The sequence below is a fragment of the Nerophis lumbriciformis genome, linkage group LG34 (genome assembly GCF_033978685.3).
Source record: "Nerophis lumbriciformis linkage group LG34, RoL_Nlum_v2.1, whole genome shotgun sequence".
NCBI classification, from domain to species: domain Eukaryota; kingdom Metazoa; phylum Chordata; class Actinopteri; order Syngnathiformes; family Syngnathidae; genus Nerophis; species Nerophis lumbriciformis.
In genome coordinates, this window is record NC_084581.2 from 9,783,308 (window position 1) to 9,810,293 (window position 26,986).

Genomic DNA, 26,986 nt, shown 5'->3' on the forward strand with positions numbered 1-26,986 from the left:
GATGCTGTCCAATTACGATAAAACTGCTACGATGGCAACTTTTGTACCAATCGTTTTGAGGGTTGCAAAAAAAAAACTTTTTTCTGCAAACTTTTGTTCGGACAGGTTTTGTTCAGTTACGATAAAACTTAAGCTTCCCTTGTGATCTGTCATAGAGCAGCCTAACTGTTTATTGATATTGTCGTCAAAATACAAAGTTGTTATAGTATGAGTCAATCAATCAATCAACATTTATTTATATAGCCCTCAGTCACAAGTGCCTCGAAGGGCTGCACTAATCACAACGACATCCACCGATTTGAAGCCACATCCATACAAGGAAAAACTCATAAACCCGAGCTGGAAAAAAAGAGAAAACCTTTGGAAGGAGCCGCAGATGTGGGGACCACCCTCCTGGTCCAAGTGGCAAGGCAAGGCAAGTTTATTCAAAGTGCTGTACAGAAAATTACAATAAGACAAAACTAAAATTCAAATCATCATAAAAACGATAATTCAAGTTAAAATCAGTGTAGATAAAACAATTTCAGTTGTCATATGCACAGTTAAATAAAATTGTCAACGTTGAAGCCTGTCTCACATCTTTTAGAAATACTATTCCAGATATTTGAAAACGCAGCCTCACCACGTTTAGTCCTGACTCTGGGCACCAGCAAGAGACCACTCCCTGGGGTTCTCAGAGCCCGAGATGGTTCATATGGTTCTAACATGTCAGAGATGTAATTTGGCACAAGACCATGAAAATACTTGTACACAAGCAGAGCCGCTTTAATGTCTATTCTCTAAGCTACAGGAAGCCAGTGCAGTGACCTAAGTAAGCACTTGACTATTCTGGTCATATTTCCTGGTTCTAGTCAAGACTCGAGCAGCAGTATTTTGGATGTACTGCAGCTGCTTTACAGCTCTTTTAGAGAGCACAGTGAGAAGTAGGTACATTTATTGAATTATTGAAGATAATGTAAGAGTCCAGTCCATTGGAAGGTTAGAAGAGGGTCGTAAGGGGATCTTCTTGCATGTCGGCAATTCGGCAATGCAGAGACGTGACCAACTGATGCAAAGAAAAGTGGTCTACCCCGGGTCATGACTTGGAACAGCTAGCGCCTGCTCCAAACTGGTACCTCTCCAGAGATTATCCGTGGCCACCTGGTAATCTCTCCATGCAGGAAAGGGGGGCAGGAGGGAGAAAGTAAACTGGTCTAAAACAAGAGTGTATTTAAAAGCTAAAGTATATAAATGAGTTTTAAGGTGGGACTTTATTGCTTCTACCGAGGTAGCATTGCTAACTGTTGCCGGTAGGGCATTCCAGAGTACTGTAGCCCAAATAGAAAACGCTCTAGAGCCCTTAAACTTTTTGGGGTTCTGGGAATCACTATTAAACCGGCATTCTTGGAACATAGAATTCTGAATGAAATGTATGGTCATTGTCAAAAAATTGCTATATCCCTCTGAGAACTAGTGTCCTCTGTAGTGGACATTTGTGGTACCGTCATTATTTTTACTATAGAATTCTTGTGACTAAGCTGACATTTTTTTTTTACAGTAAAATCTACCCTCTTTTTTTTGTACATTGAATTGAAATATCCACTACTGAGCATATCATTGTATATTGCATTTTGTTCTTTGAATCTGTTTTTAATCACATTTTGTGTACGAAACATAAAGTGCAACTGTTGCCTTCTTCGGTTAAGTAGCTATTATCAAGTATCAGCGACTGCTTTGTTTAAAATGATCGCGGAATTCCTCTAGCATCTTGAGCGCCAGCGTCCTCTATAGTAGACATTTGTGAAAACGCATAAGAGAGCAATTCCTTTAGAAATGTTCAACTGACAAAAGAATTGGAGCAAAACAAACATCCATTGCAGAGGGCGCTGGTTCTCACAAGGATATCTTAATATTATTGATGTTAAAACTTCGCATATCATCTTAATCTTAGTCGCAATTCCAACACCTAATTTACCCTCTCCTTTTACTAACTTCAACAATTTAGAGGTCGATAATTGTACCTATGTCGACTTTGTGAGCGTAACTCCAGTCATGATTAATCCTGACCATAATAATATCCGTCCTTTTCTTCTCATGGAAAAAGCAGAAAGAAAGGCCGTACTCTGACTTCCTCCTGTTACTTAATCCCTTGTCAGGTCTTTTTCATTCATTAGTCAGGCGTTGGCCGCCGAGCGAAACGGCGAGAAGGAAACATCCGCTCGGAGGGATGTGAAGGGCGGTGTTAGCGCTCATTTATTTTATGAGCCGCATTTGGCCTGTTTTAGTCGTCCAAAGACACACACACCAAGCACCATAAAAGCCATTGTTACGGCAGATGAAAGGTGGCGTTTTCGGGATATTGCTGTCATTTTACGACCGATCCCGGCGGACACGGGATTTCGGGTGACCTCTTCTGTAGGAGCAGTCATCACCTCGTCACATATGGGAGGGACGTGATGACATCATGAAGCCCTGTCTCCATCTTGAAGCCCACTAATTGAACCTCTGCTGATTAAACGCCGATGTTTATGTTACAGCCAAGTGTCCGCCAAGATTGATGGAACATTACTTGGATAATTTATGGCTGCTGGGTGTGTGTTGATGCGATGTCTTTCATTATGGACTTTCTTAAAAGAAACTTTCTTTGTGGGGTTTTGTTAGAAAAAGAAAAAAAAAGCATACGCCTGATTAGCACAAGAGACAAAGTCTATATCTATTGGGAGAAGTCAATGAGGTCGTTAATGACACTTCTTTGTGCGAATTGAAATGGGAAAACACTCTAATTTCATGCTGCATATGCTTTTGTCCTGCGGGCTTCTTCTTATTTTTCACCAAATAACATTTCAGTTGGCTCAGTCTCACCGTTTTATTAAGATGTGTTGCTTTCTTTGTAGTTTGAGGGTCTAAAGGAGAGGTGTCCAAATATTTTCCACTGAAAGCCGCACACTGAATAATTCAAGCATGCGATATACAATGTATAGATTGTTTTAACTTTCAGGGTCTCAGTCATTAAAATATTAAAAAGAGGTCATGTATTATTTTATTTTTTTATTATTTAATGCTTAAACCTCTAGATCAACTTCAGGTCGATTTGTTGATAGAAAGTAAAAAAAAAAGAAGTTTTAAGTTTAATTTTTTTTAAATGCACAAAATGTGCAATATTTTCCCCCAAAAAAATGTCAAAGTGGAATAATTGAAATGAAGTAATTAGAGCCTTAAATAAGTTAATTTATAACACCATTGATTTTATATCAACATTAGATTTTGAGCAATGACCGTTTAAGAAAAAAAAATCCACTAAAACTCTCCAAAAGGGCCCCGCTTATAACAGTTTTTTTTTTACTTTCAACATTTAAGTCTCTAGATCAGGGGTCTGCAACCTTTACTATCAAAAGAGACGTTTTGCCGCCTCCCCACTAAAGAAAAAAAGTATAGAGCCGCAAAACGTAACACAGCTTATAAACTTTTAAAAGTTTAAATTGTTTTCATTTTTTATTTAACAGGAAAATCAATCTGTCAATGTGAAATTAAACTTTTTTTTTCTTTCTCTTTTCTTTTTTGGCAATTATTCTTGGTTAGCCTATCCAAAGGGTTGCACACTCGAGAAGCTGTACTGAACACACAGGCTTCCGGTCTCTTTTACTTGTCTTCCTTGCGCCTCAGGATTCAGCCTGAGGGGATTCACGGCTTCACAGACACCCACAAATTATGGAACCCATCCATCCATCCATTTTCTACCGCTTGTCTCGTTCGGGCTCTTTTTAAAAAATGCTAACTTTTCTCACTACGGGGTCAAAAAAAATCTGAGGGAGCCACAACAAGGAGGCAGAAGAGCCACATGCGGCTCGGCTTTAATTTATTTTTTTATTTACCCAATAGGTTGACAATATGTTGAACTACAAACCCCGTTTCCATATGAGTTGGGAAATTGTGTTAGATGTAAAAATAAACGGAATACAATGATTTGCAAATCCTTTTCAACCCATATTCAATTGAATGCATTACAAAGACAAGATATTTGATGTTCAAACTCATAAACTTTATTTTTTTTTTTTGCAAATAATAATTAACTTAGAATTTCATGGCTGCAACACGTGCCAAAGTAGTTGGGAAAGGGCATGTTCACCACTGTGTTACATCACCTTTTCTTTTAACAACACTCAATAAATGATTGGGAACTGAGGAAACTAATTGTTGAAGCTTTGAAAGTGGAATTCTTTCCCATTCTTGTTTTATGTAGAGCTTCAGTCGTTCAACAGTCTGGGGTCTCCGCTGTCGTATTTTACGCTTCATAATGCGCCACACATTTTTGATGGGAGACAGGTCTGGACTGCAGGCGGGCCAGGAAAGTACCCACACTCTTTTTTTACGAAGCCACGCTGTTGTAACACGTGCTAAATGTGGCTTGGCATTGTGTTGCTGAAATAAGCAGGGGCGTCCATTAAAAATAAGGTGCTGAGATGGCAGCATATGTTGTTCCCAAACCTGTATGTACCTTTCAGCATTAATGGTGCCTTCACAGATGTGTAAGTTACCCATGCCTTTGGCACTAATGCACCCCCATACCATCACAGATGCTGGCTTTTGAACTTTGCGTCAATAACAGTCTGGATGGTTCGTTTCCGCTTTGGTCCGGATGACACAATGTTGAATATTTCCAAAAACAATTTGAAATGTGGACTCGTCAGACCACAGAACACTTTTCCACTTCACGTCCATCTTAGATGATCTCAGGCCCAGAGAAGCCGGCGGCGTTTCTGGATGTTGTTGATAAATGACTTTCGCTTTGCATAGTAGAGCTTTAACTTGCACTTACAGATGTAGCGACAAATTGTATTTAGTGACAGTGGTTTTCTGAAGTGTTCCTGAGCCCATGTGGTGATATCCTTTAGAGATTGATGTCGGTTTTTGATACAGTGCCGTCTGAGGGATCGAAGGTCACGGTCATTCAATGTTGGTTTCCGGCCATGCCGCTTACGTGGAGTGATTTCTCCAGATTCTCTGAACCTTTTGATGATATTATGGACTGTAGATGTTGAAATCCCTAAATTTCTTGCATTTGCACTTTGAGAAACGTTGTTCTTAAACTGTTTGACTATTTGCTCACGCAGTTGTGGACAAAGGGGTGTACCTCGCCCCATCCTTTCTTGTGAAAGACAGAGCATTTTTTGGGAAGCTGTTTTTATACCCAATCATGGCACCTACCTGTTCCCAATTAGCCTGCACACCTGTGGGATGTTCTAAATAAGTGTTTGATGAGCATTCCTCAACTTTATAAGTATTTATTGACACCTTTCCCAACTTCTTTGTCACGTGTTGCTGGCATCAAATTCTAAAGTTAATGATTATTTGCAAAAAACTAAATGTTTATCAGTTTGAACATCAAATATGTTGTCTTTGTAGCATATTCAACTGAATATGGGTTGAAAATGATTTGCAAATTCCGTTTATATTTACATCTAACACAATTTCCCAACTCATATGGAAATGGGGTTTGTAATCCCTAGTTTTCGTTGTTGTTGTTTTTTAGTACAGATGCTTCAAAACTGGCAGGTTGATAACAAAAAAATGTGATATTAATCGAGATTGGTTGATATAAAAAAATATTTTTTTTTGCCTTGTTGCCTTGCCCTAGGATCTCATAATCAGTTTTGGAACAACAATATTTCTCCCTCAAAAGTCCCTCAAAGTCACACAAACTAAGAATTATTATTCGTTTTAAGTGAACGCGCTTTACTTAAAGATAGGGGAACAGCACCTTTTTTGGAATTTTGCCTATCGTTCACAATCCTTACGAAAGACAAATATTTGTTTCTTTTTGCAGTCTAACAATTAAAAATTGGCTTGTTCTCGGTGGCAAGCAATGCAGCTAATGTGAGCAATACATTCTGCCTCTAAATCACTTTAAAAATGCATTAAAAACCTATCACCAATACTTCATTTACGTTCCGTAACCTGTTTAATAATCAAGCTGTATATTTTTGTTATTGTAAGAGCAAACGCTGAGAATTTCTTTTTCCAGAATACTAACACATCGGCATGCTTCGGTATTAGCCGCAAAAGCGAGGTATGCCAAGAGATAAGCTAGCTTCTACGTCAGCACCCAGTTTGTAATGCACAACCCCATGCGTATGGACACCAATCTATACTGACTGAAAAATATGAACAATCATATCACGGTATCTGGTAAGTTTTAGCCCACATTTCATGGTTTGGTGTACACAGATAGTTCGACAGCATATGTTGTGATAACAAGCATGACGCGCTGCATGTATCATGATCAATATTAAATTGACTCACTCGATGGACAGTTGTGGGATTGGTCAAGCTAGCCAAGGGCGTTTTTCCGGTTTATTTTGGGTAAGCACTTTATTTATGTCGGCATAGCTTGGCTCCAAGTTCCACATTTACAGCGTCAAAGTCACGCCAACCTCACTCTCTTGGCTTTGGTCTGCTCCAACGTCTTCTTTCGTGCTCGCTTCTAAAAGCAGCAGTTCATCCTCTGTTCATTCAGGTTAAAAAAGATAAGGTTGTGAATCCTCATTTGTCCAAAAGTAGTCATGTTCGTTGTCTGTTACCAAGTCTGCCATTATTGGAACTCACCTGCGTTTGTTTTTGGAAGTAGGAACACACGTTGGTTGCTGGAAGTCAGAAGTGTGCTGCTAAGGAAATGAATGCGCTGAAAAATTCGGTTCAATGATCAAAATACGGTAAATATTGAACATATTGCATATTGTTATGAACGTGTCTGTTACTACATTATATATAGACTTGCAGCGCTGATGGTGGGTTTTGAAGTTGTTTTAGAGACCTTTGTAGGCTACAATGGGGACTCCCATTAGCCACATCTCCCAGGTGTTTTTATCATCTTTAAAATCCTAAAAATGTGTTCTTGTCTCTCATAATGATTGTGAAGGAACATTTTTTAAAAAAGCACAGTTTTAACACCTTTTAACTCCCGTGCTTAGTCAACCGTTCTCGTAGTGATCCAGTATTCCACAGACCAAAATGAATCCACTCAAACATGTGATACATTTGAAGTAATATAGGGCAGCACGGTGGAAGAGATGTTAGTGCGTCTGCTTCACAATTCCGAAGGTCCCGAGTAGTCGTGAGTTCAATCCCGGCCTCGGGATCTTTCTGTGTGGAGTTTGCATGTTCTCCTCGTGACTGCGTGCGTTCCCTCCGGGTACTCCGGCTTCCTCCCTCCTCCAAAGACATGCACCTGGGGATCAATCAATCAATCAATCAATGTTTATTTATATAGCCCTAAATCACAAGTGTCTCAAAGGGCTGCACAAGCCACAACGACATCCTCGGTACAAAGCCCACATAAGGGCAAGGAAAAACTCACCCCAGTGGGACGTCGATGTGAATGACTATGAGAAACTTTGGAGAGGACCGCATATGTGGGTAACCCCCCCCCTCTAGGGAGACCGAATGCAATGGATGTCGAGTGGGTCTAACATAATATTGTAAGAGTACAGTCCATAGTGGATCCAGCATAACAGTAAGAGTCCAGTCCACAGTGGGGTCAGCAGGAAACCATCCCGAGCGGAGACGGGTCAGCAGCGCAGAGATGTTCCCAACCGATACACAGGCGAGCGGTCCACTCCGGGTCCCGACCCCGGACAGCCAGCACCCCATCCATGGCCACCGGACCTGAGTGTCTCCCCCTCCACAAGGGATAGGGGGGAGCAGAGGAGAAAAGAAAAGAAACGGCAGATCAACTGGTCTAAAAAAAAGGGGGCTATTCAAAGGCTAGAGTATACAAATGAGTTTTAAGATGGGACTTAAATGTTTCTACTGAGGTAGCATCTCTAATTGTTACCGGGAGGGCATTCCATAGTACTGGAGCCCGAATAGAAAACGCTCTAAAGCCCGCAGACTTTTTTTGGGCTCTGGGAATCACTAATAAGCCGGAGTTCTTTGAACGCAGATTTCTTGCCGGGACATATGGTACAATACAATCAGCAAGATAGGACGGAGCTAGACCGTGTAGTATTTTATACGTAAGTAGTAAAACCTTAAAGTCGCATCTTAAGTGCACAGGAAGCCAGTGCAGGTGAGCCAGTATAGGCGTAATATGATCAAACTTTCTTGTTCTTGTCAAAAGTCTAGCAGCCGCATTTTGTACCAATTGTAATCTTTTAATGCTAGACATAGGGAGACCCGAAAATAATACGTTACAGTAATCGAGACGAGACGTAACGAACGCATGAATAATGATCTCAGCGTCGCTAGTAGACAAAATGGAACAAATTTTAGCGATATTACGGAGATGAAAGAAGGCCGTTTTAGTAACACTCTTAATGTGTGACTCAAACGAGAGAGTTGGGTTGAAGATAATACCCAGATTCTTTGCCGAGTCGCTTTGTGTAATTGTTTGGTTGTCAAATGTTAAGGTGGTATTATTAAATAAATGTCGGTGTTTAGCAGGACCAATAATCAGCATTTCCGTTTTCTTAGTGTTGAGTTGCAAGAAGTTAGCGGACATCCATTGTTTAATGTCATTAAGACACGCCTCCAGCTGACTACAATCCGGCGTGTTGGTCAGCTTTAGGGGCATGTAGAGTTGGGTGTCATCAGCATAACAATGAAAGCTAACACCGTATTTGCGTATGATGTCGCCTAGCGGCAGCATGTAATTACTAAAGAGTGCAGGGCCAAGAACCGAACCCTGAGGAACTCCGCACGTTACCTTAACATAGTCCGAGGTCACATTATTATGGGAGACGCACTGCATCCTGTCAGTAAGATGAGAGTTAAACCACGACAAGGCTAAGTCTGACATACCAATACGTGTTTTGATACGCTCTAATAAAATTTTATGATCGACGGTATCGAAAGCAGCGCTAAGATTAAGAAGCAGCAACATAGATGATGCATCTGAATCCATCGTTAGCAGTAGATCATTAGTCATTTTTGCGAGGGCTGTCTCTGTAGAGTGATTTGCCCTGAAACCGGATTGAAAAGGTTCACAGAGATTGTTAGACACTATGTTCATTTAGCTGCTGTGCGACAATTTTTTCGAGGATTTTCGAGATAAACGGAAGGTGGGACACCGGCCGGTAGTTTACCATGAGGTCAGGATCGAGGTTAGGTCTTTTGAGCAGAGGATGAATAACCGCTTTTTTGAATGCTAGTGGAACAGTGCCAGAGGAAAGTGATACGTTTATAATATTTAGCACTGATGGACCTAATAATACAAAAAGCTCCTTGATAAGTTTCCCAGGAAATGGGTCAAGTAAACATGTTGTTTGTTTTGTCCCATTAACACATCTTAACAATTCCTCTAATGTTATTTCATCAAAGAGAGAGAAACTATTTTGGGGGGCAGTATCCGTCGTAGATACAGTCGTATCTGTGTTAATAGAACCCAGTTGTAGCTGCGATGCATTGTCTTTAATCTCCTTTCTAATGAGTTCAATTTTCTTATTAAAGAAATTCATAAAATCATCTGCCGAGTGGGTGGAGCTACTGGGAGGAGTCCCTTGTTGGGTTAGCGATGCTACTGTATGATTGGCAACACTAAATTGGCCCTAGTGTGTGAATGTGAGTGTGAATGTTGTCTGTCTATCTGTGTTGGCCCTGCGATGAGGTGGCGACTTGTCCAGGGTATACTCCGCCTTCTGCCCGATTGTAGCTGAGATAGGCTTCAGCGCCCCCCGCGACCCCGAAGGGAATAAGCGGTAGAAAATGGATGGATGGATGGGCATTTGAATAAAATTAATTATATTTATATACGCTTTTCTAGAGAGACTCAACACACTTTACATAGTGAAAGCCATTATCTACATCTTTAAGCTACATTAAACTAGTATGAGTGGCACTGGGAGTAGGTGGGTATAGTGTCCAGCCCAAGGACACAGTGGCTGTGACCTGGATGGCAGAAGCGGGAATTGAACCTGCAACCCCCAAGTTTCTGGCACGGCCGCTCTACTAACCGAGCCACGCCGCCCAGAAACAAGATCCGCCGACCGGTTTCTAATTGCGGGCTGACGTCAATCTACCGTGCCGCATTTGCGTGGCATCAAAACACACCTTGCTTAAATGCACACCCACCTAATATGCTAATTGATTGTATTGATGTATTTGATATGATGTATTATGTAAAAGGTCTGTACATAAATACTATTACCTGCTGAGTGTAATTGTAATGAATAGAAACACAGTGATGGATCTGTGTGGTCTTCACAAGATGATGACATAACAACTGCAGACATAGCAGATGTTGATAAAATACTTCCCTGCTGTGAGATGTTACATGATGTTGGTGGTGCACAACCTATTCTGCTAATAAAAATGGTAATAAAAAATGAATTTTTAAAATCTTTATTTACACCAATTACATAAAGTGCCAATAAATACAGGCATCGATAAGGAATATTGATATTAGTATCGGTATCGACAAATACCTAAAGATGTACATCCCTACACAGGCATTTTTGTGCTTGCAAATTTAACACTTATTGTTTAAAAAATGCTTAATTTAGGGCAAAAATGTTGTACAATATGCTGAACAAAATCCCTCCAAAATCCGCAAAGTGGTATACCCTCAATTTTTTTAAGCCTGATGCTTTTTATTAGACCGCAACAATTTTGTACATATGATAATAATTTCCATGTAGGAATGTGGAGAAGTATCTTGCAAACTGATGTGGACAGTGCTTGGAAAACTTGTGCAGACCCTGTATAATAATTCAATAATATTTTTACCTAAAAAAGCATTTTTCACATTGCTTTTTATCCATTTTCATTTCTTACAAGCTAACTTCTTTTTGAATGAATTCCCTCTGGACTGTTTTTCCAGGAGACACTTCTGGGCTTTTTTTTTTTGCTCCATCATCACAATGGAGTCAAGGAATATGACTTCATCCTTCTCCTCCTCCATACACTATTAAGTCTTCACGTCAAGTATTCAGTTTGACTTTTAAGACTTTGAGAAGTTTTTCCTTGGGAACTGTCACCAGAATATCCAGGAGGAGAACATTCTGACGTTTGCTGCAGCCTGAAGAACATTAGCAACGTTAAAAATTCCACCCTCATATTTTGCTTTTTTATTTGCATTTCCTTGAAAAAAAAGTTGAATATTTTTCTCTGAATTACATGAGGAGAGTCCTGAGAGAGAATTGAGTCGATTTCACCGTTTTATTCCAGCATAGGCGTAAAAAAAAGAAGTGTGGATTGTCAGCATGAGTAAGACGTGTCTGCTGTGAATGGAGCTTTCTTTATTCTCCATGGCTGAATGTGGAATTTGTTTCTGATCCGAAGAAGACTCTCAAAGTCTGAGGCGCTATTAAGACCTCAGAGAAGGTCTCGGTGCACTCTGACACTCTAAAAGCATCACTTTTACACCGTCATTGTTTACTTTGTGCTGTCGTTGCCCTTTTGAACTGAAAACTTCTTTAACAATGTTTTTTTTTTTTTTTGTTATTTAATTATTGTTCGCAAGTAAATACTAAAAACAAACTTACTACAATTGCTTACGTAACATTTTAATACCAGCAGGTTTTCTAAATACTTTCTTTTTTTTGGTAAAACCTGTGATCAAACTTCTGTTTCTTTACAGAGTGACACTGCCACCTATTGTCCTAGCATGCATATTACATCGCTTTTACTCGTTTTTCTCTCGCCAACTTCCATCCATTTTCTACTGCTTGTCCCTTTTATGGGGTCGCAGGGGGTGCTGGAGCCTATCTCAGCTGCATTCTGGCGGTAGGCGGGGTACACCGTAACATTTCATTTAGACAAATTATTTTTTTCATCCAAGCGCTTTAAGATTAATTCTCAAACTGGTAGTACAAGTTCTACTGGTGGTACACAGGCTCCATCGAGTGGTACTCGCAAACAAAAAAATAAATGCATACAGGCTGTAGAAGTACAAATACACATTTGTTAACAAAGGATTTATTAAATGTTATTCTGATGCTTCTTTTTTATGCCTATGGGGGAGGGGCTCACAGCAGCATCAGGTTTCGCATAGAGATCAGCGATATGTTCTTTCATTTCAGAGTCTCAAAGTCTCTTCACTACCTGCCTTTTTTCTTTTCTTTTTAAGAATATCTAGAGAGCGCTGATTATTTGCTGAAATATCAACAAAATTGCCAAGTTGATTCCTCCTGCTCTGTCTTCTTATGCTCTGGCAGGCCAGGTAACAATGTGTTCGTGAACGAGTGCTAACAGGTGGCGGCAAATTTATCTGAGGTGCCATGCAGAGTGCATTTTAGTGTTATTCAGGAGTATTAAGGAACACTTTTTTATAAAAGATAAACTTATATGGGAGCCGTGAAGTAATTGTACGAATACACATTTAATAACCAAAGCTGTGCTGAACTTAAATGAAAACATATTCATTATTCATTTGCTAACTCACATCATATGTATATGCCACGTGGTAATTACCTGCGTGTACAAGCTGCAAGGTTGAAGCTAATTCATTAGCGAATGTAACAAAATCAGGGGGACTTGCAAAGTGAAATATTTTGGAGATGGTATGCAGTGTAAAATGTTTGATAACCATTACAATTAATATACTACTGTCTATTTGTGTTGGCCCTGCGATGAGGTGGCAACTTGTCCAGAGTGTAGCCCGCCTTCTGCCCGAATGCAGCTCCCGAGAGGAACAAGCGGTAGGAAATGGATGGATGGATGGATGTTGGCATTAGGTGTGAGAAAACTATCGATTCACAATTGGGATGTGGACGATTTTGAATCGATGGACAAATGCCCACATATCAATTATTTTAGTATGTTAGATATAATAATAGCAAGTGTTCTAAAAGGTGGAACTGAGCAAAAACACAGCAGGTAGCGAGGAAAATCTATGCTAACTGCTAAGCTAGCTTGACTGCGAAGTAGTGAAAAAAGAAAAAAATTAACGCTTTGTACACTTTAATAGAACCAGCTGGTCCTGCACTATTATAGACCATATTATAGACAATTTTAAACCAGTCATTCGGGGGGCCAATATCCATTGTACATCAGTTTTTAAAGGGTCGTCAACTACTTAATTAGTTGTCGTCTTCACTCGTTTCGTCATTTAGTCTTGTCACTTGTGTACGTTGAATTGTATGTTGATGCTATAGCAGTGGATGGCTCGGAGGAAACCGCTTACTCAGTGGCCTAGTGGTTAGAGTGTCCGCCCTGAGATCGGTAGGTTGTGAGTTCAAACCCCAGCCGAGTCATACCAAAGACTATAAAAATGGCACCCATTACTCAGCATCAAGGGTTGGAATTGGGGCTTAAATCACCAAAAATGATTCCCGGGCGCGGCACCGCTGCTGCTCAATGCTCCCCTCACCTCCCAGGGGATGAAAAAGGGGATGGGTCAAATGCAGAGGACAAATGTCACCACACCAAGTGTGTGTGACAATCATTGGTACTTTAACTTAACTTAAATGATCCCGACCTGAATGATGCCAGTTGCCGCGGCACTGTGCTGCTCTAGATCTGAACATTTTTACAGGCTCCACAAAACAGACATATTAGTGCTTGCCCACGTGGCCTCCCCTTCTGCTCCTCGCATGGAGCATGATGTGTTTTACTCATTTTACTTGCACCTTCCCTGAGAGCTTTTTCCGTGTTGACCTTTTTCAGCTCTAACGCTCCATCAGGATGGTTGCCAGGTTTTATTGATAGCTTCCGCAGCGTCCCGCTGGTCCCGGCAAAGTCGTTTATCTCGTCTCCGGACCATCAAAAGATCCCGATAACGCATCTCTGGATGCAGATTGGGCCGCATGTTTTGTCTCATTTACGTCATACATGGGAATTTCATTGTTTTTATTGTCAACCTTTGTGTTTCCGCAGGTGTGTGACGACATTACGCAACATCTCCAATTTGTCTGTGATGAGCATCCTCATTGTGGGCCAGAGAACAAAGGTAACCAGACACGACAAGCTAGCTAACCAGCTAATGTTTACAATGTTACACGGTTTGAATTCATTTTGATAAACTTTTTTTTTTAAAGTTCAGGATAAATAATTGTGAAGATAATAGGACATCTCCGTGTATGGTAAATGTTTACCCAAAGAACTTTGCGACAGTCCAACATTTTAATCCAGTTGCAATCCAAAGTTGTAGTCTGTCCTCTTATTGTGGGTCAGACTGCGTATGTGCAAACATATGCAAGAACTACACTGAATAAATAGCAATTAATCCAAGATGGCCACACTAACTGAACTTTATAGTCACATGAAAAGTGCCTGTTTCTAATCGGCACTCCAGCAGTCACAAACTTTAACATCCTCAGACTGTTCGCTTTCACTGCCACTACACTATTTGTTTTGAATGCTGTCCAATCATCTTCTGAATTTTTGTGATTCACACCACCTCCATGAGTGCAGAAAAAATTGATTTTCATAGCTTTTAGGTTGCGTGGCAAGTGCGTTTTCTAGTCGCCGCTTTAACAGTCACATTTACCACTTTCAGACTTTGCTTTGCCGTAGCAAGTACACAATTGATATCGAATGATTTCTGATCCAAAAGGGCCAAGTAAGTCGCACTTTGTGAGTGCATGTTTGTAGTCAGCACTCTAGCAGTCAGTCTAGCAATTAGTTATCTTATTCTATATTTTTTCTATCATTGGTTGCTGTTACTGCAAGCATACTATTCATTGTGAATGCTGCCTTGTCCACATAGCTGGAATCAAGGGTTGCATCAGTGTATGTTTCTGTTTTAGTGCTCTATACCAGTGTTTTTCAACCTTTTTTGAGCCAAGGCGCATTTTTTTCATTGAAAAAATCTGGAGGCACACCACCAGCAGAAATCATTAAGAAATGAAACTAAGTAGACAATAAAAAGTCGTTGTCGCAATTGTTAGATATGACTTTAAACCATAACCAACTATGCATCACTATAGCTTTTGTCTCAAAGTAGGTGTACTGTCACGACCTGTCACATCACACCGTGACTTATTTTGAGTTTTTTGGTTGTGCTCCCGTGTGTATTGTTTTAGTTCTTGTCTTGCCCTCCTATTTTGGTGGCTTTTCCTGTTTTTTGGTATTTTCCTGTTGCAGTTTCATGTCTTCCTTTGAGCGTTATTTGCCACACTTGCTTAGTTTTAGCAATCAACAATATTTCAGTTGTTGCTATCTTTTTTTGTGTGGACATTGTTGATTGTCATGTCATGTATGGATGTACTTTGTGGACGCCGTCTGCTGCTCCACACGCTGTAAGTCTTTGCTGTTGTCCAGCATTCTGTTTTTGTTTACTTTGTCGCCAGTTCAGTTTTAGTTTCGTTTTGCATAGCCATCCCTAAGCTTCAATGCCTTTTCTTATGGGCACTCACCTTTTGTTTTGTTTTTGGTTTAAGCATTAGATACCTTTTTACCTGCAAGCTGCCTCCCGCTGTCATCTGCATATTGTCATCACGACAAACCATTGTCGTCTCACACGACGTGTTCCCGACATCTACAAAGCAATTAGATACCAGTTTGCACCTACTGATATTGAGGAGAATAATATGGTTACTCTGTCGAGCTCTAGACAGCACCGACACTCAACAACGGCACGTTATTTGCGGATTATAATTACTGGTTTGCAAAAAATATTTTTAACCCAAATAGGTGAAATTACATAATCTCCCACGGCACACCAGACTGTATCTCACGGCACACTAGTGTGCCGCGGCACAGTGGTTGAAAAACACTGCTCTACACGTCCAAAATGGTTTTTTTTCCATCTTTAGGGTAAAAACAATAAAATAGTGTAATAATATTGAATTTCTTCTTCTCCCTTTTTAATCAAATATGTTATTTTGAGGGGGATAAAGCCAAAGAAAAAGCAATACTTAATCCTATGACACTTTTTTTTTTTTTTACCCATAAAGCTCGGAGAGGTTTGCGTTGACAGCACCAATAAGTTTATTTTACGACGCCGCCGTGGAAGTAACTGTCATCATCACCAATGTTTGGGGGTTGGGGGAGCGCCAGTGTGCCGTTTACTCGCCCGCCTCGATGGTGAGCGGGAGCTGTCGGGCCGCATCATCCTCAATGCCTCACGGCGTAATGATGGATGAGGAGCCTCTGCGACGGCCAGGAGAACAACTCCCTTTCTCTCTCGTGCTCCCAGTCGCACGCAGAGATGGCGGTGCAGAGGCGACCTGGGGTGGAGGAAAGACTACAGGGGGACTCTGGGAAACGCTGCCTTCATCCATCCTGGAGAGAAGTGCAGTAAATTACACAAACCCCTCACCGCTTGCTGCCAACAACCAATAAATACACACTAATACTATATCACCACCACTACTACTATTATTACTCCTACAACATTTATAGCCAGTGAGCAGAAATGACCATTTGTCAAGTAACCTTTTCCTACCAAAATAAGTTACTTAATCAAAACTTTTTTTTTTCATTTTATTCAAATGATTTAAGCACTTCCTCTTTTTTTTTAATCAGAGCCAAACACCAGCGCCTTCAGAATAATATAAACAATAATGCAGTTTAGACTTATAGACAACACATACAATATGTCTAAGTTATTTTGAAATCCATATTGGGCTTTTTAGCTTTTATTGTGCTTGGAATTTTTTTTTTTCTTTAAGTCAAATAAAAAAATCACTCAAATTAAATAAATCAATTACAATATTCAATATAAATGAAATGATCTTGATGACTAAGTAAAAGGATACTCCGCCTTCCGCCCGAATGCAGCTGAGATGGGCTCCACCACCCCCCGCGATCCAAGAAAGGACAAGCGGTAGAAAATGGATGGATGAATGTTTAAGGACAAAAGCATTTTAGAAAAAAATATCGAAATAAATACATGCTGAATAGATCAAACGTGTTAGATAAAAACAAATCTAAATCAAGTAATAGATGGACAGTTTCAAGGATGGATAAAAATATGTTCTAATTAATTTGTGAAATCCCACAGAAAAAAATTATCAAATTGATCAAATAGTTAGATTATAGGACTAAGTAAAGAAAAAGGGAAATCATAAGATAAGAATCATACGATAATTAGATTATCGAAAATTAATAAGAATCATGTAAAAATACAATTACCAATAAATGAATAAAACATGACAAAGGAATAACAAAAACAATTAATTCATAAGAAAACAATATTTTGAATAAGAATTTTAATGTTTGTAATGTAACATGTTCATGGATGAAAGTATTTAAAAAAAAAAGAAAAACTTTACAGAAAAATATAACGACCAAATGCATAAATATAAATAAATATGACGAAGGAATAAAAAAATACAAATCAAGATGAAACTTTTTTTTAAATAAAGACAATCTAAAAAATAAAATTACCAAATTAATTAATGAAAAATATGACTAAGGAATAAAAGAAAAAATAAGCAAACATACTTTCAATCAATCAATCAATGTTTACTTATATAGCCCTAAATCACGAGTGTCTCAAAGGGCTGCACAAGCCGAAACGACATCCTTGGCTCAGATCCCACATCAGGGCAAGAAAAAACTCAACCCAATGAGATGACAATGAGAAACCTTGGAGGGGACCGCCCCCCCTGGGTGACCGGTGAAATGGACGTCGAGTGGATCTAGCATAATATTGTGAGAGTCCAGTCCATAGTGGATCTATCCTAATAGTGAGAGTCCAGTCCATAGTGGGGCCAGCAGGAGATCATCTTGAGTGGAGACAGGTCAGCAGCGCAGAGACGTCCCCAACTGATGCACAGATGAGTGGTCCACCATGGTTCCCGACTTTGGACAGCTAGCGCCTCATCTGCCCCCCACGAAGGAGAGGGGGGCAGAGCAGAAAAGAAACGGCAGATCAATTGGTCTAAAAGGGAGCTCTATTTAAAGGCTTGAGTATACAAATGAGTTTTAAGATGGGACTTAAATGCTTCTACTGAGGTAGCATCTCAAACTGTTACCGGGAGGGCATTCCAGAATACAGGAGCCCGAATAGGAAACGCTCTATAGCCCGCAGACTTTTTTTTGGGCTCTGGGAATCACTAATAAGCCGGAGTACTTAAATCAAGGATAAATGCATTTTTAGAAAAACCCCCCCCCAAAAAGTAGCACAATAAAATCTCTTTTAATGTAAAGCCCCTTTGTATTTGTCACTTGTACAATGTACAGCAAGAGGTCATAGCTCAACGGCATCCATGTGTGATCCTGGGAGCAAAGGGTCACATAAACGTATTATTATTTTGGGTAAGGCTCAATATTTTCATATAGAAGCGCTGAAAACATTTAAAAGTGATATTTTGAGTACTTAAAAAGTGTTTAATTTCACCTTGATTAAAGAACCCTAGGTGTCGTTAAGCTAACGTGTCCTGGATCGGTGTCGCCGTTAAGGGAGGGGAGGGGGTATGAGGCATCGTTAGTTCCAATGTTCCCACTGCTACTATAACAATAATAAAGCCTTAAGATCGACTTTTTCTTTAACCTGAGGCCATCTGTCACCTTCTCTTCCCACATTCTTCTGCTAAAACACTTAATTGAAGTCAGCTTCCATTATTATTATCATGAAGAGCATGGAAGCTTCACCTGCTGACATCAAGGAAAGAAACAGCAGCGTCACGTATTTAGCTGACCTGGTCACCAGTGCAAGTAAGGAGACCACTAATGAGCTGACCTTTGAACTTGCTGCCAGGTGCAAGTGTGATGTAACGATGAGGATGGAAGAAAGGAGTAGGTGGGATCAGGCTTTTGTAATAAGAACCGCAGTTTACAATTTACACAGTTTACGTTTTTGTTCCTGTTCCTTATGGCTTGTTTGGACTTTTACCTTTACCTTTTATCTTTTTTTGTGCACAAAAGACTTAGAATTGTGTCATCTCTGACCACTGTTGTTGTCGAATTTGACTTCTGTCTGTTTTGTGTTGTTTGGACAAGGTGGAGCCCCGAATTGAAATGTAAGCCCTAACATTAGCTTCTAATGCTAGCCTCCTTATATAGATAAATGTAACTTTATTGTTTGTTTTCTACTGTACTAAAAATATGTTTTTTCTTTGTAGCGGGTGTATGTAATGTATAAAATTATACAACAGAAACCACTTTTAATCTAATAATTGATTTAAGTAGAAAAAAAGTAATCGCATAATATATGTATTCATAGTATACATTTTGTCTTTATTGAAACTGTTTAAGTAGTTGAATATTTGGAAAATATATTTTATTTTTATTGTATATATTTTGTTATTGAAACTGATTGTTAAAAAAGTACATGTAATTGTAAAAATATATTTATTCATAGTATATTCTGTATTAATTAAAACTGATTAAACAATGTAAATATTTAGAAAATACTACATTTATTCAATATATATATATATATATATATATATATATATATATATATATATATATATATATACACTGTATACAGGGCTGTACGGTGCGACAAATGTACTGACAAATGCGCCTAACAAGAGACCTGTTGCACATGTGTGAAAAGGGATTTCAACCCTTTCATTGCATTTTGCTCCTAAAATAAATCCATCCAAATTTGATAAAACTAGAGTAAAATTTTTGCCAATCTGTATAGCATGTTTGAAATAAATTTAAACAATAACCAAATGGACATTAATTACATTTATTGAAGAGTAATTCAGTTAGTAATTCAAGTACATTTTTGTAAATTAACTAGTAACTATAATGAATGACTTTTTAAAAGTGTGTCTATATGCATGAGTGCACATGTGTACCTTTTATGAGTGTTAATAATGAAATTGTGATATTTAAGACATTTCATTTTGCACCCCAAAATTTTCTGTGCTACAAAAAAATGTATGTGCTACTAATTATTTTCATTTAGTAGCACCGGTGCTACTAGTGAAAAAGCTAAGCGTACAGGACAGATATATAGTTTTCATTAATACGTGTTTAAAAAATGTGTGTATGTATACGTATGTGTGTATGTATACCAGGGGTCCCCAAACTACGGCCCGCGCGCCGGATACGGCCCCCCACCGTCCAAAATCCGGCCCGCGGGAAGTCCCAAGTTAAAAAAAATATAAATAAATACATTTTTTCTTTCTGTTTTTGTATTATTTTTATTTTTTTTAATTTGTCCTTACTAGTCCATTTTCTACCGTTTCCTAGCCACTCAGGCAAATCATATTGTCTAAAAATGCATTTTACCATCGATAACGTGACATGCAGCAAGTGCGCTCTTTAAGTCAATTAGTGCGCGAGGAATATATATGTATAAATACATATATATATATATATATATATATATATATATATATATATACATGGACATATACATATATATATATATACACACACACAAATTTACATATAATACATATATATATATATATATATATATATATACAAATCCCGTTTCCATATGAGTTGGGAAATTCTGTTAGATGTAAATATAAACGGAATACAATGATTTGCAAAACATTTTCAACCCATATTCAGTTGAATATGCTACAAAGACAACATATTTGATGTTCAAACTGATAAACATTTTGTTTTTTGCAAATAATCTTTAACTTTAGAATTTGATGCCAGCATCACGTGACAAAGAAGTTGGGAAAGGTGGCAATAAATACTGATAAAGTTGAGGAATGTTCATCAAACACTTATTTGGAACATCGCACAGGTGTGCAGGCTAATTGGGAACAGGTGGGTGCCATCATTGGGTATAAAAACAGCTTCCCAAAAAATGCTCAGTCTTTCACAAGAAAGGATGGGGCGAGGTACACCCCTTTGTCCACAACTGCATGAGCAAATAGTCAAACAGTTTAAGAACAACGTTTCTCAAAGTGCAATTGCAAGAAATTTAGGGATTTCAACATCTACGGTCCATAATATCATCAAAAGGTTCAGTGAATCTGGAGAAATCACTCCACGTAAGCGGCATGGCCGGAAACCAACATTGAATGACCGTGACCTTCGATCCCTCAGACGGCACTGTATCAAAAACCGACATCAATCTCTAAAGGATATCACCACATGGGCTCAGGAACACTTCAGAAAACCACTGTCACTAAATACAGTTCGTCGCTACATCTGTAAGTGCAAGTTAAAGCTCTACTATGCAAAGCGAAAGCCATTTATCAACAACATCCAGAAACGCCGCCGGCTTCTCTGGGCCCGAAATCATCTAAGATGGACTCATGCAAAGTGGAAAAGTGTTCTGTGGTCTGACGAGTCCACATTTCAAATTGCTTTTGGAAATATTCGACATCGTGTCATCCGGACCAAAGGGGAAGCGAACCATCCAGACTGTTATCGACGCAAAGTTCAAAAGCCAGCATCTGTGATGGTATGGGGTGCATTAGTGCCCAAGGCATGAGTTACTTACACATCTGTTAAGGCACCATTAATGCTGAAAGGTACATACAGGTTTTGGAACAACATATGCTGCCATCTAAGCGCCGTCTTTTTCATGGACGCCCCTGCTTATTTCAGCAAGACAATGCCAAGCCACATTTAGCACGTGTTACAACAGCGAGGCTTCGTAAAAAAAGAGTGCGGGTACTTTCCTGGCCCGCCTGCAGTCCAGACGTGTTTCCCATTGAAAATGTGTGCCGCATTATGAAGCGTAAAATACGACAGCGGAGACCCCGGACTGTTGAACGACCGAAGCTCTACATAAAACAATAATGGGAAAGAATTCCACTTTCAAAGCTTCAACAATTAGTTTCCTCAGTTCCCAATCGTTTATTGAGTGTTGTTAAAAGAAAAGATGATGTAACACAGTGGTGAACATGCCCTTTCCCAACTACTTTGGCACGTGTTGCAGCCATGAAAGTGAATTATTATTTGCACAAAAAAAAAAAAAGTTTATGAGTTTGAACATCAAATATCTTGTCTTTGTAGTGCATTCAATTGAATATGGGTTGAAAAGGATTTGCAAATCATTGTATTCCGTTTATATTTACATCTAACACAATTTCCCAACTCGTATGGAAACAGGGTTTGTGTGTATATATATATATATATATATATATATATATATATATATATATATATATACATAATGCCACTACAATATTTTAAAACAAATAAAGTGCACTTTTGTGCATGATGTCACACAAGATATTTCAATAATTGTCAAATGAAAATGAGCTGCATAATAGGAAATCAAATAGGTAGGTTCCTGCGGACGTTAGCTCCTTCTGTTTTTTCATACGGTGTTGATGTGGAAATGGAAGACGCCAGGCTCAATTGGGTCAGTGCTGGTTGCTCCGGCATTTTGTTGGGTGTGGCATGAACGGAGATGTTGCCATGCGGAGTTTCAAGCACTCTTCATTCTCTAGCGGGTGACATTTCAAATGATGCTACAAATTAGCAGTGGTGCTAAGTTGCTAATGCTTATGCCACATACTAGTTCAACATCTTCCCGCTTGAAGCCAAACCACCCCCAGACGATGGACTCCGTGCTGTTTTCTTGGGAATTAATTATTCCTTCATTAGTTACTAGATTTGCACCTTCTCTCTCTCGTATTACCACTCGCACCTCTTCGCTAGCATCACAGCTAACGTTACCCATGTTGCTACCTGTCTGCTCCGCGAAGGAGTATGACGTTGCACGCACGACAGTATGTGAAATATGTAAGAAGGTGCGCTTGTTTTATCTCTCTGTGAGAAGGAGAGACAAGAAAGAGTGAAGAAAAGCCTGTAGTGTAATGCCCGCAGCTAAAAGCAACTGCGTGAGAACGTATACTCGAATATCACGATATAGTCATTTTCTATATCGCACAGAGACAAATCCGCGATGTATCGAGTGTATTCGATATATCGACCAGCCCTAATACGTATACGTATGTATGTGTACGTGTACGTATATATGTATATGTGTACGTATGTACATATACGTACGTACATATACGTACGTACATGTATACGTATGTATGTATACGTATGTAGATGTATGCGTATATATGTATATATGTATATATATATTTATATATTTATATATTTATAAGATATATATATATCTAAAGTAAATATTTTAAAAATATTACATTTACTTATACAGTAGTATTTAATGTATATTGACGCTAATTGAAAAAGTATTTTTGTATAGTAATAGAATAGTAGTATTGTAATAATAATAATAATGTTAATAATAGTATAGTAATATTATATTTTATCATCATAGTATATATTTTGTTCTTTATTCAACAGATTAACAAAAATATATTTAAAAATGATGCGCAATGAGCTTACTAGCTCATAGCATGCAAGCTAGCTATGAGCTAGCTCGCTCGTCGGTTTATCGGTTTTGGTAAAAAGTAAGATTTATCATTCTACCTTTTTGTGTTCCCCGATGGTAAAACTTTTATGCTTTTGGCAGGACCATCCTACCAATAAATAATGTCTTTTATGAGCCGCTTTGAGACAATTTCAGCAGCACGCTGTAAAGAGGCGACAGGGTGACAAAAAGCCTTTTTGCATTCATAACGACTTCTTCATTAGACGCTCTCCTCGTTGCCAAACGCCAGCAGGGCTTTCAACAAACCCCAGTCTTTCATTATTTTTTATACTTTTCCCCTCCCTTTTGTTTGGTTTTTGAAAGCTGCTGGACTGAAGATGAGCTATGCTAAAATATGAAAGGAGCTGCATCTCTTTCTTTGTTTTGCTCTTCCAAAGGTTTTATTCGTCTGCCAGTCGATGTTGTTGCCCAACATCTCGTTTGTCAGTCTCGTCAGCAGTATTATTTAAAAGATTTTCTCTTATTGATTTTCATGAAGTGTGTCCTTGGTCCGGTTCTCGTCTGCGCCCCGAGAGGTCACCGTGCGTCATTAGCCGCAGTGCTCGCTAGCGTAATATTTTTGTCTGTGATCTGAAGCGATGATTGTTCTGTGTCTTGTTCGGAAGCGTATTGATTTTGTGTAATGCCAAGCAAAGGTCAGATTGTAAGGTACCAATCAGTGATGTTGCTAAGGTGATTGTAGATAGGCCAATCACCAGCTAATTACACTTGTCAGGCAGGAAGTAAATGGGAAAAGATCTACAACAATACCATAAATGTTTTAATTGTCAGTTAGTCTCTGGAGGCGTGGTCACTCTCTGCTTGTCAATCCTGCCATTTTTCCTGGAAATTACTGTTTTTTGCCCTTCTTTTCCATCTCTTCTCGTTTAAATTCCCATAAATTTCTTGTAATTTCCATTACTTTCCAGAAAATCTTACCTATTTTAATGTAAATGTTGACAGGTATGTTCTGCAGATGTAAAATAACCCCCAGGGGTCTCGAATTAGCGCTAGATTAAAAAACATAGGCTATGGCTGTAGACAACCTACTGATGTACTGTGCATGAGGAAAGTATTCACGGCGCTACATTTTTTCCACATTTTGTTATGTTACAACCTTTTTCCACAATAAAATACATTCATTTTTTTTTTCAAATTTCTTCACATAATATACCCCATAATGACAATGCGAAAAAGTTTTTTTTTTTAGAGCTGTTTTGAAATGTATTAAAAATAAAAAACTTAAGAAATCACATGTACTCTCCATACCTACTCAGCTGCTGGCATTACATCATCAATGTTGTGCTCCTTCACGCGACTACATTATTATTTTGCCGCCGTGTTGTGCTTGTTGATAAATGAAATGACAATCTATTATTTCACATGCTCTCCAAATTATTATTGACGTTAGTACTAGACATAATTAGTTTGCCAATAATTGCCGACTGCGTTAGATAAGTGAACTTCCCGCTTACCATCATAAAATTTACGCGATGTGCCAAAATCTTGACGGATTTCAGAAGCCCCTCAAAATGCTTTGATTACCAAAAAGAGGACGTTTGTTTACAATAGTTTTTATAGCTGGGTTGCATTTGACGTCACATCTGTTTTTTTCTTCGCGGCTTTATTCACACGATGGTCAAGCAACTAGAACGTAGCATTAAAACCAGTGAGAGTGAGTGTACAGTTTGAAAATGCCGTATTGCTGTTCTGTTCTTGGGTGTTCTAGTCATTCGAATAGAGAGATAGGAAAGAGTTTTCATAGTCACGAAAGAAGGGGTTCATAAAGATAATAAAATAAGTGAAAAGAACAAAAGTGCGTTGAAGCAAATGGCTCTTAAAAATATCACTTTCATCATTTTGTGGAATACAATTGGACCGCTTGTGTCCGCAGCGATCACTTAGTAAAATGTTTGTTTGAACATTTGATTTGTTTGGGAAACTTTCTGTGATGCAATCGAGTTTATTTTCTACTATTTTAGTCATTTTTGAGAGCAGAACTATACGTAAAGAAAGGACAATAAATCACATTAGTTTGTGTCTTTTTGTGGTTGCTATATCTAAATATAACTACGAAGACCTGGTTGTGTAAATAAACTAACGTCATGTTAAGTCCTAGTAACAAATATTGTAATTGTTGGTACAATCCACCATATTTTTGTCGATTTTCATCACAGAAACTAAATGCTAAAATTGTTGTTGTGCAGGAAAACCAAGTAATTTTATCCGTCACAGATGACCACATTATAGTGTCTTTGGTGCTATTTGTTAGCACCAAGAAAATCCTAATAATAATAATAAACGAGATGAATAAATCTCTTGTAGGCTCAACAGCTGATTCTTGAGATCGCTAGCAAACATTGCTGAACAACAGGGATATCTACATCAATAATGAGACAAAATATAAACTTCATAAAAACAACTCTAGACACAGATTGTAGATGAGACTAATATTTGTCGCAGGAAATCAACAGCAACATTTTTTTAAATCATTTTTCTTATTAGCGTCACAATCACAGCAGCATGGCACTCGTTGTGTCAATCAAATACGTTACTTAGCGATGCACGAATAAATCCAACATTGTTTTTCACGGATTGATGTTTAATTTGTGGACCCCTCAGATGTAAAGACATGATGTGCCTTCAATCTTTTCTTCCCTAAATACTCTGAGTGTCAAAGGAAGTGAGGTCGCGTGGAGCAGTAATGTCTTGGTGATGATAAATGGTTTAAATCTTTAAAAAATATGCTTTACTTAAGAGTGTAAAAATCCACTCCATCCCATTTTAAATGTATTTTTCATGATCACTTTTATATTTGCCTCTAAACCTTTCAAAATACTCTGGATAAGGTTATCCAGGGTAAAACCTTATCCTTGTCCACACACAACAATGCCACCGTTTAAGACCCCCTCCCCCCTCCGTTCGCCGGCGCAACACAACCTAGTACGCATGTGCGGAAAATGCGCATGTCATAGTCACCTCCAGTGTTGCTTTGTGTGCAAGTTTTAAATGTAACTTATCTGAACAATATCCAGTGTTGTGGTATTTCAGTTAACTGGAATCAAGTGTGCTGTGGGGCCCTATTGTAGTGACTCACACCTGAGCCATCATATATTAATACAATCTTATTAGACATGTAAACAATGTGATAAAGAACATTTTACATCAATCAAACTAGGGATTTAGATATCTGGTCAGGACACTCCTCACTCTTTTGCCTTCACCTTCATTGTCCATTCCTTGTTGGTGACTTTATACACTCTGGACCTAGACGTTGAGTACGCGACATACATGGCAGACAATAACTGATACAGTCTGCTTTGCCAGTCGTCTTCCCTCGACGGCCAGGTAATACAAAGCACACGCTACCTTTTTCATCACATCCACGGGAGCTCGCATTCTCGTTGACTCTCCTTCGACAAACGGACAAAGTTTTTCGCTAAGTAGAATCCCAGCTGACCTGGACATTAGAACGTTTTCTTGCCCTCTGAGAAGTGTTGTATCCAAAATAGCTGCAATCGCTTTCTCTTAAGGTATTCAAGTGTGATTTCCACAAGCGTCTGTACATGTAGAAGAAGGAGAAACACGGGCATGTCTGGATGACTCTACTTCATATTTCCAGTGGTTAGCTCCGAGTTACGAAACAGCTTTATTATGAAGCTGGCTGTGGCGCGTTCTTTATGGCGTCACTTCCTCTCCGAACTCGGTTTGTAAACGATCAATGAGTCCATACAAAGCTAAGAGCCGGAGATTCAAGAAATACACGGCGCACTTACCCGTGTAAAAAATTGACCGAGGAAGGGGACCTTAGCGGTTTAGCGTGGCTGAAACGGGGCTTAGGCTAAATAATTATTTGTTTAA

At 38.9% G+C, this 26,986-nt stretch overlaps 1 protein-coding gene across 2 annotated transcripts in view; it reads left to right on the forward strand.

Moving 5' to 3' along the window:
• The window catches only part of LOC133576296 (kelch-like protein 29), a 490,295-nt gene that overhangs the window by 13,057 nt on the left and 450,252 nt on the right, over positions 1–26,986 (forward strand). For both annotated transcript variants that reach the window (XM_061929422.1, XM_061929421.1), the window contains exon 2: positions 13,789–13,861. The gene's annotated coding sequence lies outside the window, so the exon portion shown is untranslated. The remainder of the gene's footprint in view (positions 1–13,788; positions 13,862–26,986) is intronic.